The sequence below is a fragment of the Notamacropus eugenii genome, chromosome 3 (assembly GCF_028372415.1).
Source record: "Notamacropus eugenii isolate mMacEug1 chromosome 3, mMacEug1.pri_v2, whole genome shotgun sequence".
Lineage (NCBI taxonomy): Eukaryota > Metazoa > Chordata > Mammalia > Diprotodontia > Macropodidae > Notamacropus > Notamacropus eugenii.
This window is the reverse complement of record NC_092874.1, coordinates 26,865,706-26,885,137: the sequence shown is the minus strand read 5'-3', so window position 1 is coordinate 26,885,137 and position 19,432 is coordinate 26,865,706.

The window sequence follows — 19,432 nt, the reverse complement described above, 5'->3', positions numbered from 1 at the left end:
ACAGGTAGGTGCAAGGAAGCACCTGGTCTTCCCCCAACTCAGGTGTATCTCCTACTGTATGAAATGATAAAACTAAGACAAATCAGAAGCTTCTCCCTCTGTTTTTTCTTTAATTGTGTTTTTTGGTGGTTTTTATTTTTTTGTCTTCCTGTCTCCACCAAACTAACTTTAAAAATATTCTGAAGCATTGAGTATTTCTTCGTCCCAAAGGGTGCTCATTTTCAAGGCTCAGCTCCACACGTAACTGTCTATGCAGCTCACCCTGCCCATGCCAATGGTGAGAGGCATGCCCTGGGTTAGCTCCAGCTACCCTCATCTTCCAGTCTCTCTTCAAGTGGGGGAAGTACCTCACTATTTGTCTTCAAAGTTTTGCTGATGCCTGGCACTTTTATTTTTCACCACAGCTTTCCCCCAATATTACCACTGTATCCCCCTAAAAACCCTTCATTATAATAAGGTAGGTAAGCAAGTTCAACTGTCCAACAACTGCCTGACAACAGCTGGCAGGAGGAGTCCCCTTCCCCCACCCACAGAAGTGCTTGTTTCATCCTCCATCCTCTGGGCTCAGGTGGGTCACAGCATTCAGTGTGAGCTCCACTGCCTTTGGGTGCTTTTTGTTTATATTACTATTATAGGTGCCATTGATGCCATTTTCCTACTTCTTCTTTCCCCTCAGCATCAATTCATATAAGTCTTCCCATGTTTGCTTCACATTTCAAATTCCTTGTATCCATCATGTCTTACAGCACATATTCATATGTCTATTTGTTCAGCCATTAAAAATATGGATGAGGAATACCCATCCTTATTATTATTATTAACAATAATTATTAACAAGGTGAGAGACACTCATCATCATTAATAATAATAATGAAGTATATAATACATACATATATAAAATAAGTATTTGAGGGACACCTGCCATTATCATTATTATATTATTAATCAAGTGGGTGAAGGAAACCCACTTGATTAATAATAAGTACAGTAGTGCTAGTAGCATTTAGTATCTGCATTTTCACTTGACCTTCACAACAACACTATGAGCAAGGTGCTACTGTTCATGCCCATCTTACAGTTGAGAAAACTGAGGCCAAGAGAGATTGCATAGCTTGTGAGGCTCACACAGCTGGAAGTGTCTGATGCAAGGGCATGAATTCATCAGGTTTGGTGTCCATCCACAGCACTGCCTTGATTACTCTTTTAGCCTGCTGATTACTTGAAATTCAAGACTTGACTCATAATCCTGGAAGGAGCTAGAATGGACCTTATAGACTAATAAGGCAGAAGGATTTGTGCAAGGTCGTAGATCAGGGCAAAGCCAAGAACTAAGGTAAGAAGCTGAGAGAGTGCTGGACCTAAGGAGGTCCTGAGTTCAAGTCCTACCTCAGACATTTACGAGCTGTGCAAGCACAGAAGAGTCCCTTAACCTCTCTCAGTCTCAGTTTTCTCATCTGCGAAATAGGGATAGTAACAGCATCTCTCTGCCAGGTGGTTATGGGGATCAAAAGAGGCAGTATTTGTAAAGTACTCTGCAAACATTTAAGTGCTATGTAAATGCTCGTCATCATTGTCATCTTATTGTTGTTATAACCTAGCTTTTCTGACTCACAACATAGCCCAGTGCTCTGGGACAATGGTGACTACAGTGTTTGAGAACAAAGTAGGCTCACATTAGTACTACATATTCATGTTTTGTTGATACAATAGCTGATATTTCTGTCACGTTTTCAGTGGGTTTTATTTTCTCATTGGATCCTCCCAACAGCCTCTGTAGGTCAACATCGCAGTGATTATTTTTGCCCTTCATTTTACAGATGAGGAAACTGAGACTCAGAGCCCAGGGTCACGCAGCTCATGTCAGATGGAGGATTCGAACCCAGGTCTCTCTGGACACCAGGTCTCTCCAACACTGCCCAGTTCACCGTGCTGCTCATGATATTAAGTGGAGCCCTTGCTGTTTGATTAAATGTTTCGGTGCGTTCAGTTGGCCAACAGCTGCTTGACTGATGACACAGTACTACTGAGCCAGCTTGGCTGTTTTGGATGTTTTCATAGCTATGGTGTGTGTGTGTGTGTGTGTGTGTGTGTGTGTGTGCGCGCGCGTGTGTATTTGAGTGAGTGTGCATGTGTGTGTGTGTGTATGTGTGGGTAGATGGGTGTGGGTGAGTGTGAGTGGGTGGAGGGTCAAGTATATGGCTTGGCTCACTCCTCCAGCTTCTCACTTCTGCGAGTAGAAAATAGATCTCATCTCATTTTCAGAAGCACAGACAGAAAGCAATAAATTCTATTTTCACAGGATTCCTTATCAAAATAGTTTGTGTTTATATAAACTTAGGGTTTTCAAAGAGGTTTATATACATAATCTCATTCTGACCCAACAACCACACAAGGTTGTGAGTGCAAATATTAGTTATTTCCATTTTGCAGATGAGAAAAGTGAGACTTGGAGTTCCTGTGACACATTCAGTCACTTAGTTGGTCATTGGACTCATTCTTAGATCTCTTTTATGTTCCATTGTACCATGGTGCCTCTCTGATCATTGGAAATTGGGCTGTACCACTCTTCTCTCTCTACTGAAAGGACATCCTTCATGATTTTTATGGGATCATAGATTGAAAGCTGAAAAAGCAGAGTTGCTCTAATCTAAGCTCTCTTTTACAGAGCATAGGAGAGCAGCAGAGATCTGGAGCTTGAGGTTCTCCTGAAGAAGCTCTATTTGTCATCGGCGATCTTGGTATGGACTTGCGTTAAACCTGGGGTTACTGACTTCGTAAATTTGCTATTATCCTTTCCCTGACAGCAAACACTTGCTCAAAATACGATAACAATCAATTTACCTTTATCAGGAGACAAAACGCATTATAAATATAGACATCAAATAAAAAGTACTGAAAGAGTGCAGTACATTTCTAAGGGCCAGTAAGGCCAGTTTGCTAGGAAAGCAACAAGCAGGGAAGAGAGAAAGATATAGAAAGTGGATGAATTCACAAGGTGGAAGTAGCAATGAACACAACACAGAAAACAAAAATATGTCCAGGCAGATCACTCCTCAAGCAAGTGCGTGAGCCGCAGTAGGCTCCAGCATCTTGTGAATATATCCAGTTTGGGATAGCAACATCCTTCACTTGTAATAGGCTTACTACTGGTACTCATCCTCCCTGTTAGCCTCCTCCCTTCCCAACTGACTTCAATCTCCCATGATTCTTTAGTTTCTCTTTCCAGTTGAGCCAAACTATACTTTTACCAAACACTCCTGAAGATAAGGGGCTACATTCAAAAAAGTCACATCCTTCTATCCCCTCCTTTTGCAGAACTGATGTCAAGAGTGGCAAGGTAACTTGCCCTACATTATGGAGGTAATAAGTGGAAGAGCTGGGGTTTGAATCTTGGTCTCTGACTCTAAATCTAGAACTCTTGGTTTATACTATGCTACTCCTCACATTCTTAGAAATCAATCAATAACCATGTATTAGGTGCCAGGCACTGTGCCAAGCACTAAGGATACAAAAAGGGGTAAAAGTCAATCTCTGCCCTCAAGGAGCTTACAAACCAATGGGTGAGACAACATAAAAAGAGATATATGCAAAGCAAGCTACGTTTAGGATAAACAGGAAATAATTAACTAGAATTAAGAGGGATGGAGGAAGGCTTCCTGTAGAGGGTGGGATTTTAGTTAGGACTTAAAGGCAACAAAGGTCAGTGGTCAGAGCAAAGGAGGCAGAACATTCCAGGCCTGAGAGAATGGCAAAGATATGTCTTATATCAGCATTCTCTGTTGGTATATTTGGTTTGGGGAACTGACTGGTCAGTTCCTAGCTATTTTTAGCTGGGTCCTAGGGCAGTCATAAGGGGAGAAGGAGCATCTGTTTCTGTCATCCGCCTTTGCCCTTGTTCTTGACCTATGGAGACTTAAATTCGCCATCTTTGAAAGTATTTCTTGCTTCTCTCGTGGCTGCTGGGTTTTATTTGGTTCTGTCTTTCCACAGTCATTGCTAGAAATGCTCAGAATACCTTGGTGAAAAAGAACAAATACCTTTACACAAGTTGTTTTCAAAGCAAGGGAGAGAGGTTGGCCTGGAAAAGAAAACATCTCATTTGCAGCTTTACCATTATTCTTCCTTTTTACCTGTGAAAACAAAAGGTGATGTTTTGGAACCAAGATGCTTCTGTTTTTTTCTACAAATGGCTTTTGCAAAGTAACAGTTTCTCTCTTCCCCCAAAGTCTCACACTTCTGAAAATGGAAGAGTCAGAAGGTTTCCCATATGGAAATTTACAAACAAAATGTTACCATGTCGGTCCAGTCCGCCCACTTTTGCAATGTGCTTTCTTCTTTGTCTTTTCTCCTTGGAAGAGTTCAACTCACAGAGTGTTTCTGAGCATCTGCATTTTGGGGTTCATACTTGAGTAACATTCTACTGACAGCTTCGAAAACCTGTTGAGAGCCAACATCACTTCCACTGTCAACCAAAAATGCCCAAAACAATCCTGGGCTCAATTTTTCCTTCTAGTCTTCTAGGGAATTACAGAAAATTCTCAGGTCTGATCCCAGTTCTGCTTCCTGGCCTCCTTCAAGTCTCTACTAAAACATCACCTTGTATAAGTCTTTCCCAGTCCTCCTTAATCATAGTGACTTCTCTCAGACTACCTCCACTTTATCATGTCTGTATCCTATTTAGTGTATACTTGTTTGCCACCCCTATGAGACTATGAATTTCTTGAGAGCAGGGATGGTGTGTGCAGCTTTTTTGGGGGGAGCACATAGTAGGTACTTAATACATTCTAGCTGACAGCCTGACTTACATCAATATCCTGCTTAAGAAGCCTCAGGATTTCCCTGTTAGCTCTCAGCAAAAGACAAACTTCTCTGTCTCCACTCTATATGTTTTTAAACTGATTTCACATTACTCACCATCATATAGTTATATATCCCTCTACACGATACTCCATCTCTCACAACCATGCCTTTCTATGGCTGATCCCCATGCCCGGGACACTCTTCCTTCTCACCTTGGCATTTCAGAGCTCTTTGCTCTCTGCCAGTGCTCATCCCAAAATCTACTTCCTTGTAAGACCCTTCCTATCTCCCCCACTCCATGGAGTTCCCCTTAAAATTTTGTTGTTGTCCAGTTGTTTTCAGTCACGTTCAACCCTTCCTGACCCCATTTGGGATTTTCTTGGCAGAGACACTGGAGTAGTTTGCCATTTCTTTCTCCAGCTCATTTTATAGATGAGCAAACTGAGGGCTAAGTGACTTGCCCAGGGTCACACAGCTGGTAAGTGTCTGAAGCTGGATTTGAACTCACAGTGATAAGTTTTCTCTGACTCCAGGCCCATTAATCTAACCATCAAGCCACCTACCTGCCCATCCCTCTACCAATACAGGCTGGCATCTTTTCTGCAACTATCAGTCTTAGAAAGTCACTTCAGGTTAAATTATTTGCCCAAGGTCACACAGCCAGTTTGGGTCAGAGGTGGGATTTGAAACCAGGTCTTCCAAACTCCGAGGCCAGCTGTCTACCTACAATGCTCTGCTGTCTCATGGTATATAATATAAATATGTACAATACAAAAATGTTACTTATTCCTTAATACCAAATTTATTGAAGGTATGACCCAATGACTTTCAAGCTTCAGGAACCATGGGATCCATGCAAATTCATACTTCAGGATTGCATTGGCTAAAAACATTATCAATTACCCATTTTCTCTCTTGCATCTAAAATATCTCCTTTGGCTTTTGTAGGAAAAGGGAAGAAGGACTTTCTCAATCAGGACAGCAACATATCCAATGATTCCAATACGGTAAATGGCAGCTGAACTGTCTTGATGTGATGAGAACTTCGCTCCAGTGGAGAGATGATGAGGTATGCCTATATCCTCTCAACAAGGAGGTGAGGGCCTATGAGCGCACAATGCTTTATGTTCTGTCTCATGTCTTTAGGTTTGTTGGTTTTGCTTAATGGCTTTTCTTTGTTGCAAGATGTTGGGTATGTGGGGGTGGGGGGAAGGAACAGGGAAAAGAAATAAGGAAATAGCTGGCATAAAAACAAAACAGTAAGCCCCCCCCCCCTTTTAAAAACATGAACCTTTCAGGATGATTCTAAAAACTACATTTACGACAAATACCCTTCTAAGTCTGCACTTGGAACAGAAAAGGCCTTTAACAAATGGATCATCATATTTTAGAGGGAGGAAGGCCCTTAGACATCATCAAAACTGAGGCCCAGAGAGGGAAAATGACATGATAAGGTCACAGAAGCAGTAAGGAAGAGACTGAAGCCTCTGACCTAGGTTCTCTGACCCCAAAATCAGTGTCCCTTCCATTACACCACACTGTCTCTCCTATGGTAATGGCTTTCTGTGGAGAAGACTGCATGACCTTCTACCTTTGTAGTGATTTCAAGTGTCCCTTCTGAAACTTAGTGTCTGTTTTGTTTCTTTGGGGGTAGCATTTTTGGCAGGAAAAAATGGTTCTGTACTTGGAATGGTACATTATAAACTCAAGACAACTCAGAGACAAAAAGGTTAATTAGCACCTCAATCACCTGTCTCTTCATAAAAGTTTCTGTGGAACATTTATGCCATTGAAGCCAACACACTCTCTCACCCTTGGGATGTCTCCTTTCTTCCTTGAAAACTTCTGGAGCACATGTTTGTCTTGGAATATTCTTAGAAGGGTCTGTTGAGAATTACATGATAGCATATAACCCCTCTTTGGGGCACTGTAACATATTGTGTTTTAGAACAGGTAGTGCTTAGCTCTTGGCCCAGTGCCTGGCACACAACATGATAACTATTTGGTCATTGCTGTCGGAGTGACTGGTATTGAGAGAGACTATAATGGAGGGTGTGCTGAGACTCTATGTTCTGGAATACCCAGGGTTCAACCCTTCCTCTGACAATAGCTAGCCGAGTTCTTTGGGTAAACCCCTCTGAGATGAGTCACTATCTACTAAGTCATGGATGGTAGTGATCTGCATTGTTGGAGGGAGTTTCCCAGGCTGAGGACTTATCCTAGAACCTTCTCTAATTGATGTACTAAGGAGGCAGGATCCCCCGTACTCTCTCACCAATCTTTCCAGAGGTCTTCTGAGTTTCAGGGTAGATAAAGGATCTCTCCAGTTAGTGCCTTCCCAGAGTCTGAGTGACAGCCCCCAAGGTTCACAAGAAACAAGACGAGATTCCCGCTTTGTTCCTAATACCATTAGATGAGCAAAACTGGTCAACACCAGGCACATAAAATAGGGGAAAGGAAGCTTTATCAGTATGCAAATGGGGTGCCAACCATGAACTGTTAAACTCATCTTTAACCTAAATGTAGGAATTCAGCCTAATTTCTGGCATAATCAATTCATCCAAGATAGAAAATGTGGGTGACAAAAATTCACACACCATCAGACGTGCAAGGCCTTTACTCCTGCAAATTAAGGCAAGTGCAGCTTCCAATAATTTGGAATAATACGCCCAAACACAAAGCCTTGAGCAAACAAAGAACATTTTGGGCTACTTGAAAGCATGTAAAAAGCTTTAAGCAGATGGTCAGCTCTGTCCAGAGCTGAACAGGCTGCGAAGGAACTATCCAGATGAATGTCAGCCCTGTGGTTTTCGGGCTTTTTCCAAAATCTATTTCTCATTTGTTTCAGTTCCAGAACATCACATCTCCATTTCTGGTTTCATCTGGAGATGACTGGGCCAGACGGGTCCAAACAAAAGCATGGTTGCAAGGTCTCATGGAGCACAAGGACAGATTGTTTTGAGTTCAGTACAACACAGTCCACTGGGAAGTAGGAACTACCTAATATCACACTTCTCTTTACTTTTCCCCTACCAATCAAAACCAACTAGGGAGCCTTTATGAAGTTCCTAGTAGGGCCAGGCAAGCTGCTGGGGGCCAAGGCTGTACTAAGGCAAAAGAAAAACCTACTCTCAAGAAGTTTACATTCTAGTGGGACAGTGCAAGGGTATGTATGTGTGTGTGTGTGTGTGTGTGTGTGTGTGTGTGTGCGTGTGTATATGTGTGGGAGGGGAGGAGGTATGTATCTATATGTGTGTATGTGTCTATGTTGGTAAACATTTACCAATCAGTTTCCCAAATGCACCAATACACTTTTAAACTTAATCTGCATCATTAGTGTTTTTCTAGCACTTTCTCAAGTCCAGACAACCAACAGAACAATAAATCAAACCGTGATGTGTAGCATTTGCTGATTCGCGGAAGTGTCGATGACCACAATGAACATGTAACAACCTACTCTCAGCAAGCCATTGGAGACAACTCTAGTACACACACACATACAATATTTAAACAAGAGAACTTGTTGTTCAGTCATTTCTGACTCTCCGTGACCCCATTTGGGGTTTTCTTGGCAGAGATACTGGAGTGGTTCACCATTTCCTTCTCCAACTCATTTTACAGATGAGTACACTGAGGCAAACAGGATGAAGTGACTTGCCGAGGGCCACATGGCTAGTAATGAGGGTGGATTTGAACTCAGGTCTTCCTGACTGTGGGTTCAGCACTCCATTGTGCCACCTCAGTGCCCTCATTTGGGGAGGGAAGAAGCACTAGTAACTAGAACAATTAAGAAGGGCTTTGGGATGGGGGTGGCGCTGGAGATGTCCTTAGAAGAAAGTTCAAGATTCTTCAAGGAGGAGTTGAGAGGGAGTACACTCCAGGCATGGAGGCACAGCCCAGGCAAAGACACGGAGATAAGAGATGGCATTTTGAAGTCCAAAAAGACTAAACAAGACAACTGAGGCTGGACTAATGTGAAATAAGCCTGGATAGGTGGTTCAATAAGCAGATCATTGGGCTTAGTATTAAGATAAATTAAAGTCTCACCTCCAGACACTTAGTATAACTGTGATCCAGGACACTTAACCTCCCTCAGCCTCAATTTACTGATCTGTAAAATGAGAGCATTAGACTGTATGCTCTCCAAGGTCTCCCTTAATTCTAAATCGAAAATCATGAAAGGAGCACGTTCTTTATCTTAGAAAAAAATAGAGAGCCACTAGCGATTCCTGAACCTAGGAATGAGATGTGGGCTTCCAGAGGATCACTTTGGCGCTTGTGGGGAGGATGAGTCAGAGAACAGAGGGAGGCACTGGAGCCCATGAGAGGCTGAGGAGGAGGTGGGGGCTGCTTGAGAGGACAGAAGGGTTCGGAGGTCAGGTCCATGGTGAGACAGAACATACAAGCACATGGGGAGTGAGGGAGAGAAAAGTATTTCAGAAGGCTCCCCCTGTGCCGTGATGTTCTCAGGCCTGACCTGACCCTGCAGGCTGAGAAAGGAGCCTCTCCTCCAAGCTCTCTCTCCTGGGCTCTCTTCTTCTCTGCCTTTGAGTATATTCAGCATATTCACTATAGCAACGTGTAATAATTATAGTCATATTTATCTGTGCATGTGTTGTATGTGCCAGTGAAATGTAAGCTACTTAAGAGCAGAGACTATATCATTATTTACATTTTCATACCCCAGCGTCGATCGTAGCAACTTCAACATAACTGTAGAAGGAGCACTGGCTTTGGAGGCAGAGGTTTTTCTGTCTGTGTGACCCGGAACAAGTCACTTTAACTCCCTGTGCCTCAGTTTCCTCATCAATAAAATAGAGTTGGACTAGATACTTCTAAGGCCCCGTCCAGCTCTGAATCTTATGAACTATAGCCTGAATTGAAATGTCCTATAAGGATGCAAGATAAAATCAATTGCTAAAAAGCCTCTTAATATTCAAAGTAGAAAAAAGTAAACAGCACGTGAGCATGCACATGAGCACGCACACAGGCACAAATACACGATAATATGCAATAGCAAAACCTTCATTGTAGACTTGGTAAAGCTCTCCAACTTTCTCACATCCCCCACAATTCCCCAAGAGGCAAAAACAAGGGTATGGGAAGGGAGAGCACCAGCCAGCTCACTTAGCTCAGACTATACAGATGTGAAGCCAGCTTCAAAAGGGCACCCAGCAGTGCTGTTGACCATAAACTCGTGCCCTCTTCAAATGCCTGCAAAACTCCCCATCTGCTGCCCTGCCCACGCTTTCCCCTGTCTTAGTTGCTCATCTCTTTTCAGGCTCACCCTCCTCTCCCCATCCATCTCACACCTCTCTTCCCACTCCGTGGGCTTTTGGCCTCCAGTGTACACTGACCTTTGCTGCAGGCTTCCCAGTGATGGGAGTAATTTCCTTTGCTGTCCTCAAGACAATTCAACTTTCTTACCACTAGTTTACAGATGCAAGGCCTTAGCATTTCCTTAAAACTCATTGGCATTTGCTCCAAGGGCTGTGCACATGATGGTGTCCAATCTATCTATTCACCTTATTTATTTTTCTTGGTATTTTTAATTTAAATTGCTTTAGTTTATTTTACGATTCTGTAGACATCTTCAGGTTGCTTCCTCTCTCCTCTTTTTCTAAAAATGTGCAGGACCTTGAATTTCCCATCAATCTGCTCCTTTGTCTTTTTCAAATAGCCCATAATGGAATGAATAAAGTCCCCATCCCAGAGGTGGGCATGGGAGGAGAAGCAGTCTGAGAGACAGAGAAAAGAACAGTGGAGTTGGGTTCAAATTCTGACTCTTGTCTTTTACTCTGTGTGACCCAATGCAAGCCACATCCCCTCTGCAGGCCTCGGTTTTCTCATCTATAAAATAAGGGCATTGGACCAAATGCCTTCTAGAGACCCTTTCCGTTCTAAATCTATGATCCAGTGAGTAGAGGTGGAGGAAGTTTGAGAGAATGGAGGAGAAAAGGGGAAATCCATCGCAGTCAATGAATGTAACCTCACAGGTATAGTTGAGCCTAAGTGACAATAAGAAAAGAAAATGAAAACATTATGATTTACTGGGATTTTAATAGAGGTGAAGAACCAAAGGGAATCTGATGAGAACCAGAAAACCCCAGAACTTGGTGAAGGGCTATTAGGTGAGTCGTGCTATAGACCTTCAAAGTGAGGAATCTTCAGGTGACCCTCAGGACTTCTCACCCATTATTAGAGCTGAGCTCATTCATCTGCCCTTTGATCTGAAACAACACTTATGGCTTGAGCCTACACCCTCAATCAGTGACCTGAGTTGAAAACAGGTTTTCCTGTTGTAAATCCAAAAATGTTTAACTGTGCGGAGAAATCCTTTTGAGTTCCAATACTTTCCTTCTCCAAGTAGCAGGCAGAGGTGTTTGATGTGTGTTCACCATAACAGCTGAGAGAATATAAGCTCCTTGAGGTCAGGCACTGTTTCACTCTTGCCTTTGCATTCCCAGAGCCTAGCCCAGTGCCTCATACGTGGTAGAGGCTTAACAAATACTGGCTCATTGATTGCTTGATTGATCCAGACTACTGAAGCAGCTTCAGAGATCAGGAATATGCCTGGGGTGCACTGCAGAAAGACCCCAGTCACTGGAAATACTGGAAAGCCAAGAGACAAGGCTATGAGACTTTAAGACATATATAAGGGGAAGCTAGGTGGCACACTGCATATATACAGGACTAGCCCTGGAGTCAAGAGGACCTGAGTTCAAATGCAGCCTCAGACACTAGCTGTGTGAACCTGAGCAAGTCACTTAATCCTGATTGTCTCAAAAAAAAACGAAAACCTTACCTATTATCAGAAAAGTACTGGTACAACTTGGATGCAATATGTCTCTGCAGAAAGAGAACTCAATAGCACAGGAGAACTTTTTAATGACAAGGGTAACACGACACTGTACAGAAAATGTTTTCCTCCCACCTCTCTGTGTGTTCCTTCTTGGACCCCTGTTTTGGATCTCCATTCTCCTCCATCACTTAAACTTGGGTGTCTTCCAGGATCTATTCTCAGACTTCTCCTCTTTTGTTCTCTCCTTCCTTGGCAATTTCATCTACTCCAATGATTTTGACTATTTTCTCATTCCAGATTTGCTGCAAATCTCTATTTCTAACCTCAACCTCCTTCTCCTCTCCAGACCCACATGTCAGATTTATTCAATCTCTTCAATCTGACAAGAGTGTATTCAACATTTATGGTGATATTCAGCAGGACACAAAATGAAACAATCCCTGCCCTCAAGGAGCTCACAGTCTACTCCAATGTCAACTGCCTGTTAAGATAATAATAATGACTAATCATAATGACAGTTGACAGTTACACAGAACTTTGAGGTTTGCAAAGTGTTCCATGCAGGTTACACTACATCTAACCCTCACAAGGAACCTCAGAGTTCACATCTCACCAGCCCCTCATTGAGCAAATCCCAAAGAGAACTCTTCACCTCCCTCTTGCTCTGACTTCTCTATTTCTGTTGATGTTACTCTAGACAAATCACTTAACCTCTCTCAGCCCCAGTTTTCCTCATCTGTAAAAATAGGGATAATAACAATACACACTTCATAGGGTTGTTGGGAGGATCCACTGAGACAATATAGGTAAATCTTAAATGAGAGAATATATAGAAATAATATATTATAAACCTTAAAACATTGTATAAATGCTATTAGCTCTTAACAACCAGGATGGATGATCAGAGAAATCTTCCTGGAGAAAGTGGCATTAAATTAGACTTTAATCACAGAGTAGGTGATTAATAGGCAAAAGGGTAGGTGGGGAGGGCACTGTGGGTATGAGAAACAGTGTGAGCAAAGGTATGCAGGCAGGAAAGTACAGGGGATATTCAGAGGAAAAGAGAAGTCCAGTTTGGCTAAGAATATCAAAGTATATAGAAAGAAATAATCAAATCAGGATGCCAACTTGGAGCAGCGCTAGGGTGATCTCATCACTTTCTTCCTATGGTTATAGGTATAAAATCCATTTCCCATCCCTATCTACCCCCTAAACACATACTCTTTCTCCTCTTCTCCCCCCTCCTCCGCTCCTCCTTTTCTCCTACTCTTCCTCTTCGTCCTTCTCCTTCATCTTCATCATCATCATCTTCTTCTTTTTCTTCTTCATCTTCCTCTCCTTCTTCTTCTTCATCTTCTCCTTCTTCATCTTCTTCTTCTTGTTCTTCTTCATCTTCTACTTCTCTTTCTGTCTCTCTTCCTCCCTCCCTCTCTCTTCCCCTCCTCTTTCTCTTTGTCTCTGTCTCTCTCATACACACACACACACACACACACACACACACACACAAACACACACACACACACACACACACACCTCTTCAGAGCAGAGTCTGTGTCATATTGATCTTCCTGTCCCTCATACCTTAGCATATAGTAGACACTTAAAAAGTTTGCTGGATTTTGCTGGAGGGTTTCTGGAGGCTTCATTCTTCATGCAGTTTAGGAGAAGAAATGAGCTTCTTTTCAAAGGCTGGGTCAGTGATTTTCAGCTGTATTTGAAACTGTGATCATCTATCATTACTTGTCTGATTTTCTGATGCTTCCTCTCCTTTTTCACACCCTCCTCTTTCCTTAAGTTCTGCTATATTATTTCAAAAAATTATACTGAATTAAAATTTGAGAATCTTTCAGCATTATTATCTTGAAGTAAACTAGACTCCTCAAGGTGTCTTCACAATCAGTATCAAAGAGTCACTAGCTTTAAGGCTCAGGGGGCAGATTACATACTTCTTGAGCTTCTTGAGTGGCAGGATTCCAAGAACATGGGCTTCAGGGCAATCAAAGAAATGTCATACTCAGTGAAAGATTTCATGGCATTAGTGGCCTAAGAATCAGGAGGACCTTGGTTCAAGTCCTGCTTTTAATGTGTATTAGTTATGTGACCCTGGACTATTCAGCGCCCCGGGCAACTCTCTAAAAACAGTATGTTGGAAAACATGCTCTGTGGGTATGAGTTCATAGGTTCCATCTAAAACCTAATAGTAATAAATCACTAAGGGTCAAATATAAACATGTTTTACCCAAAATTTTTTGTTTTAGTAGAATTTAAGCTCTGTGAGGGCAGGGCCTGGCTTTCCTTTGTATATTTTTAATCTTCTTTAGCTCCTCTCACAGGGATTGGCACATAGAAGGTCCTTAAGAGAGATGTATCGACTTGTACTCACCCTTGATAATAACCAAGGCACCATTTCTCCTTTCCACATTATGCCTGGGGGTAGCCTTTATTGAAACACTTCCCAGTGGATTCTGTCTCTACCCACATGTGATCCAACACATGTAAAAGAAACCATGAAGTACTTACCATGGGCAAAGCTGTGGGTGGGCACAAAGACCAGCATCAGATGCCAGAGAACAAGTCAAGCTTTCTCAAGAAGAAAACAAGATTATCGATTTCTATCTAGATAGGACCTCACAGGCAATCATTTCCAAGCCCCTCATTCCACAGATGAGAAACCTGAGACAGACAACTTACCCAGGGTCACACGTCAAATAAGAAGCCTCTGCGGTGGGCTTTGGACTTAGGGCCTGTCGATTCCACTCTGGTGTCCTGTTCACTAGGCTGCACAACTTGTCGAGTCACAAGTTTTCTTGCCTGGTTGTGGGGTCTGAGTTTTCAGACTGAGCACTTTGTATTAGCTACTGTTATCCTCATTATCCCCAAACAAGAAGAGAAAGAAGCTAAGCCAGCTTTCAGGAACCAGAATCCAATCCTGCCCTGTATATGAGAATATAATAGAGCAACAGCTCACATTCACACCGCACCTTAAGGTTTACAAAGTGAACTATTGATATTATCTGATTTGATCCTCACAGTGACAGCAGCAGGTGCTATTATCCCCCATTTGACAGATGAGAAGTGGGAAAGACAGAAGTTAAATGACTCACCCAAGGTCGCACAGTTCAGAGATAGGTACTATTACTATGTCCCACAAGAAATGACATTTATTTGCCCAGGGACTAGTGTGTGTCTAAATTTGATTTCAGGTCTTCCTGACCTAGGTCAAGTTCTCTCTCTGTTGTACAGCATGAGAGGGTGTGAACGGATTCTTGTCTTCTGGTTTTAGAGCAGAAAGCATCCTTGAAGGCCAGGAGCCCAATGTTTTCATTTCACTAAGGAGGAAACAGAAGGCTCGAGAAGGGAAGTCACTTCCCAAGGTCACACATGCACTAAGGGGCAGGGGCATACACTGGTCCTCTGGCTCTCAAGCCCACTGCACCTGGCTGCCTCTGATGGATGGTATACAGGAACACTGTAGGGAGTGTCCACGTTGACAAGACCCAGATGCCTCCAAGAGCAGACCCACCTGCAGGGTTCACAGGGAGGGGAAGGGGCTCTCAGAAGATGGGCTTGCCTGCGGTCTACCTCTCTCGCAGCACAATGAGTCCACGGTGCTAGAATCAGTGCTGATTCAGAGGATGACACATTTAGGTTTCATAATCACTCCCTCAAGTTTCCCACTGATTTCAAAGAACTTTAGGGGGAAATTCTTCTCGATTTGGGATTTTGAGCTCAGTGATGATGGTAGGTAAGGGAAGGGAGACAGTTGTCCCTGAAAGATGCTGGCTAACCAGGGTACCCTGGGGATAGAGTTGTGAGCAAACCAGAGTGTGTACTCCTTTTGAGGTCCTTGATAGTATGGAAAAATGAAAAAAGAAGAGATGTATTATCATTGTGATTAAACCAAGAGACATTCAGATTTGAGAATATGAAAGAAATATTGAACCCAAATAAGCACCTTGAGGTTCAGTGGGAAGGTCATCCTAGGATTGTAGATATTAATCCAGAAGGAACCTCAAGACCATTCACGTCAACCCCCTCATTTTAAGTATGAGGAAATTGAGGTTCAAAGAGAGTTGGAGGAGACCTCCTCATTTTCCAGATGAGGAAGCTGAGGCAGACAGAGGTTAAATTACTTGCCCAAGGTAGTATATATCTGAGGTGAGATTTGAACTCAGGTCTCCCTGACTCCAGGTCCAGTGCTCCCAGTCCTTATACCAAGCTTCATCTCAATTCTGCTATTTCAAAATACACCTATAGAAACATCAATAGCTTTCTGATTTGGATTGAAGTGCACCAGTATGAAATACAGTTGTGGCAAGGGGAAGTATTTCTAGCTTCTTATCCCTCCTAGAGAGACAGTGTGGTGCAGTGGAGAGAACAGTGGATTGGGAGTTAGGAAGACCTGCACTCAAACCTTAGTCAACGACTAGTTGTGTTATCTGGAACAAATTTCTTAACCTTTCTGGGTCTTAGTTTCCTCATCTGGAAAAAAAGGGGATTGGATTAGATGGCTTCTGAGGTTCCATCCAGGTCTGATCTATGAGCCTCTGTGAGGTCCCTTAACCACAGTCTGCCTCAGTTTCCACATCTGTAAAATGCAGGGAAAGAAGATAGACTTGAAGACCTCCCTTCTAGCTCATGTGATCCTAAAGTTAAACCCTCAGGGAGAGTACTGTTAAGGACACGGAAGGTTGTAGCTGGAAAGGGTATAGTCAAAAGTCTCTCAAGGGGGGAGGGGTTAGATTAGACGGCCTCAGAGATCCCTGCACCTTTGCACTTCTGGTCCTTTATGCCAGAGATGTAGCTTCAGAAAACATCTGACTTACTAGATGTAAGCTTTATGCGATGCAGGGACTATCTGACAGAGAAATTGAATCTAAACTGCATTTTTCCCCAGCATCTTACTGCATGCCCAGAATAGTGCTCTGTTCATAATGAACATTTAGAGGATCGTGGTATCTAGACTTGAGGCTCTTCCCATTATATAGCAAACCTCATTCTTAGTAAATGCTCTTGTGAAAAATACAACAAATCCCACCTTGTGTCTTACTGAGTGATGAATGGTAAAGGATGAAAGAAGGTTCCAAATTCATCTCTTCAAACACTGCTAAAGTCAAGTCACTTCAACATCAACCCACTTAGCCTCACCAACTGTAATCTTCCCCTTAATAGTTTAGTCTAACAAAAGGGTTTAGGTACCCAGGATGGACAGACAATCTGGCAGACCACACAGACAATGGGACGTCCCACTTGGTGCTTCCAGCTTCTGGATTCCTTTCAACAAGCAGATCTCTGATAAGAAGGTCACAGGTCAGCCCACCAGTTTTTATGGTGTGCCCTCCATCTCAGAGGGAGTCAATAACATTTCACCATTACACAGCATCAGGAAGCCATTTAAACAAGCTGATTTCCAGCAGCATCCCTGAATGCATCGTCCTCCCTCTTTCCCCAACCATCCACCCACTGACACCTTGGGGCTCCCTAATCCAGTCCTCCTGCTGACCCTAGAACAATCATTCTTCTTCATGCAGAAGCAAATGGGGGAGGGGAATGACTGTTGAGTACACTCTGATTTAGAAAACAACAACTGTCATATGGTGAGCCCGCCGTGGGTCTCTGTGCTGCCACCTATTCAGTTAGCCCAGATGAACTAGAATCCCCATTTCAGTTATCTCATAGCTCCAGGCGAGAACATGTCACCTTCTTTCTTTCCAGGCCCCAACAAGCTGCTGAGGCAGATGCTCACTGTGGTCCTCCCTGCCACGCTCTGGAGAGTGGCCTTTGTGGGGCTTAATTGAGGCCCCACTCCAGTTAATAGGCGGTTGGAGCCTTATTGAAACAGAGCTAGTGCCGCAGGTTAAATACGCAGGCCGTGCTCTTGTTAATCCTCTCATTAACGGAGCTGGAGAGCTTGTGGGGAGCTGTGAGTTTGCATATATTAGCAGCGAGCTCTTCACTCCGGTGCCATCAAGAAAATGACAAAGCCAGTTTGCAAATAGTGACATCAACGGGAATGCAAAAGTGAGATGCCTAACGATAATAATGACAATGAGACGGGCTTTCATAATGGATTAATCCTAGCTTCATGTTGGAAGGATGGATGGGAGTGATGGGGAAGGCTCACTTATCTTTCCTTGAGTCGGGCTTTGAGTGGAAATGGGACCTCTGGCAGACCTGAGCTGGGCTGCACCACAGGATGGAGTTTAACTTAGAAATGGTCTGAATGGGGGATGGAGGTTCCATCCAGAGGAACCAGAGAGATATATGGAGGATAAGGGGCAGGAAAATATCCTAATTATGTGCACAAGCGGAAACACAGAAGACAGGGGCATCAGAGATCCCAAGGAAAGAGAACAGACACAATTCAGGACACATAGCTTCAGTGATGTACCCAGCTAAGCCGGGACCATCTATGCCAGTCGTTTTCAGTCACACCCAGCTCTTCATGACTCCATTTGGGGTTTTCTTGGCAGAGATACTCCAGCTCATTTTCCAGATGAGGAAACAGGCAAACAGGGTTGTAAGTGACTTGCCCAGAGTCACACAGCTAGGAAGTGTCTGAGGTCATATTTGAACTCAGATCTTCCTGACTCCAGCGTGCCACCTAGCATGTATAAAGGGAGTGTCTAAGGATTTGGCCCAAGTGGATGCTCAGCTGATATAGCTGGAGAGAAAATGGAGGGGGATTTTGGGGATAGAAACAAATAATCTTTTAGTCTCCAAAGTAAGAAATGAAAGGAAAATGTTATCTATGCCCTTCTCAACTGTGTCAAGTAGCTACCCTTGGCACCTGGGAGAAGGACAAAGGAAGTAGAAGAGGCACTCCAACGGTGTTAAGCTCTAAGTAGAAATTAGGGCTGAATGAATACCATAGTCAAGTGTCTTGGGGAAAAATAGTGTGTATGTTTTTAGGGGAGAAAGACTCCCCTGGGACCAAATTGTCAGGCAGCAATAGCTTAGAAGTATCTATTTGGTTGGAAAAAAAAATGGTTCATGGATAGGAATGAGAGAAATTACTGGGGAATTTCTGGATTATGAAGGAAAACCGTAATTTTGTGACAGCCATTTTCCCCTTTACAAAAATAAAGTATCATTTATATAACGCTTTAAGGCTTGCAAAGTACTTCACAAATATCATTTCATTTTGAAACCTAGATAACCCCACAAAGGGTCTTGTTGAAAGAGTCTTTGTTTTTAGGGAAGTCTTAAAATGAAATCAGCATATTTTAGGGAATAGGATTTGATCTCTCTCTCTCCTTCTCTCTCTCTCTCTCTCTCTCTCTCTCTCTCTCTCTCTGTCTCTGTCTCTGTCTCTGTCTCTCTACACACACACACACACACACACACACACACACATACATCCATATAGATATGGATGTGTATATATACATTTGTGCATATACATATATATGTAGTTGTAGGCTCATGAGGCCTCATTGAGGGGTGGAGGTCATAGCATCGTGAATTTTGACATAGAAGTGCCATCAGAGATCTTCAGATGACTCTTTATTTTACAAATGAGGAGACTGAGGCCTAGGAGGTGAGCAGTCTGCTCACCATCACACAGGTTGTAAGGGGAGGGTTTGAATGCTCCTTCAGCCATCTTTCCACTGTGACGAGCTGCTCTCTGGGCCGGTGACCCTCAGTTCTTAGAGTCTATGACAGTTAATGACTAAGTAGCCTCCTTTTGTATACAGGTCCAGGGATAGATTGCACATCTGTCGCTAGAGCACCAGCCTGTCTGATTTCACAGACATGAAGATTGACCATTAAGTAATGACCTTTTTCCCTCAGCTCTAGCCATTAAGAGAGACAGTCTGCCAAGTGTAG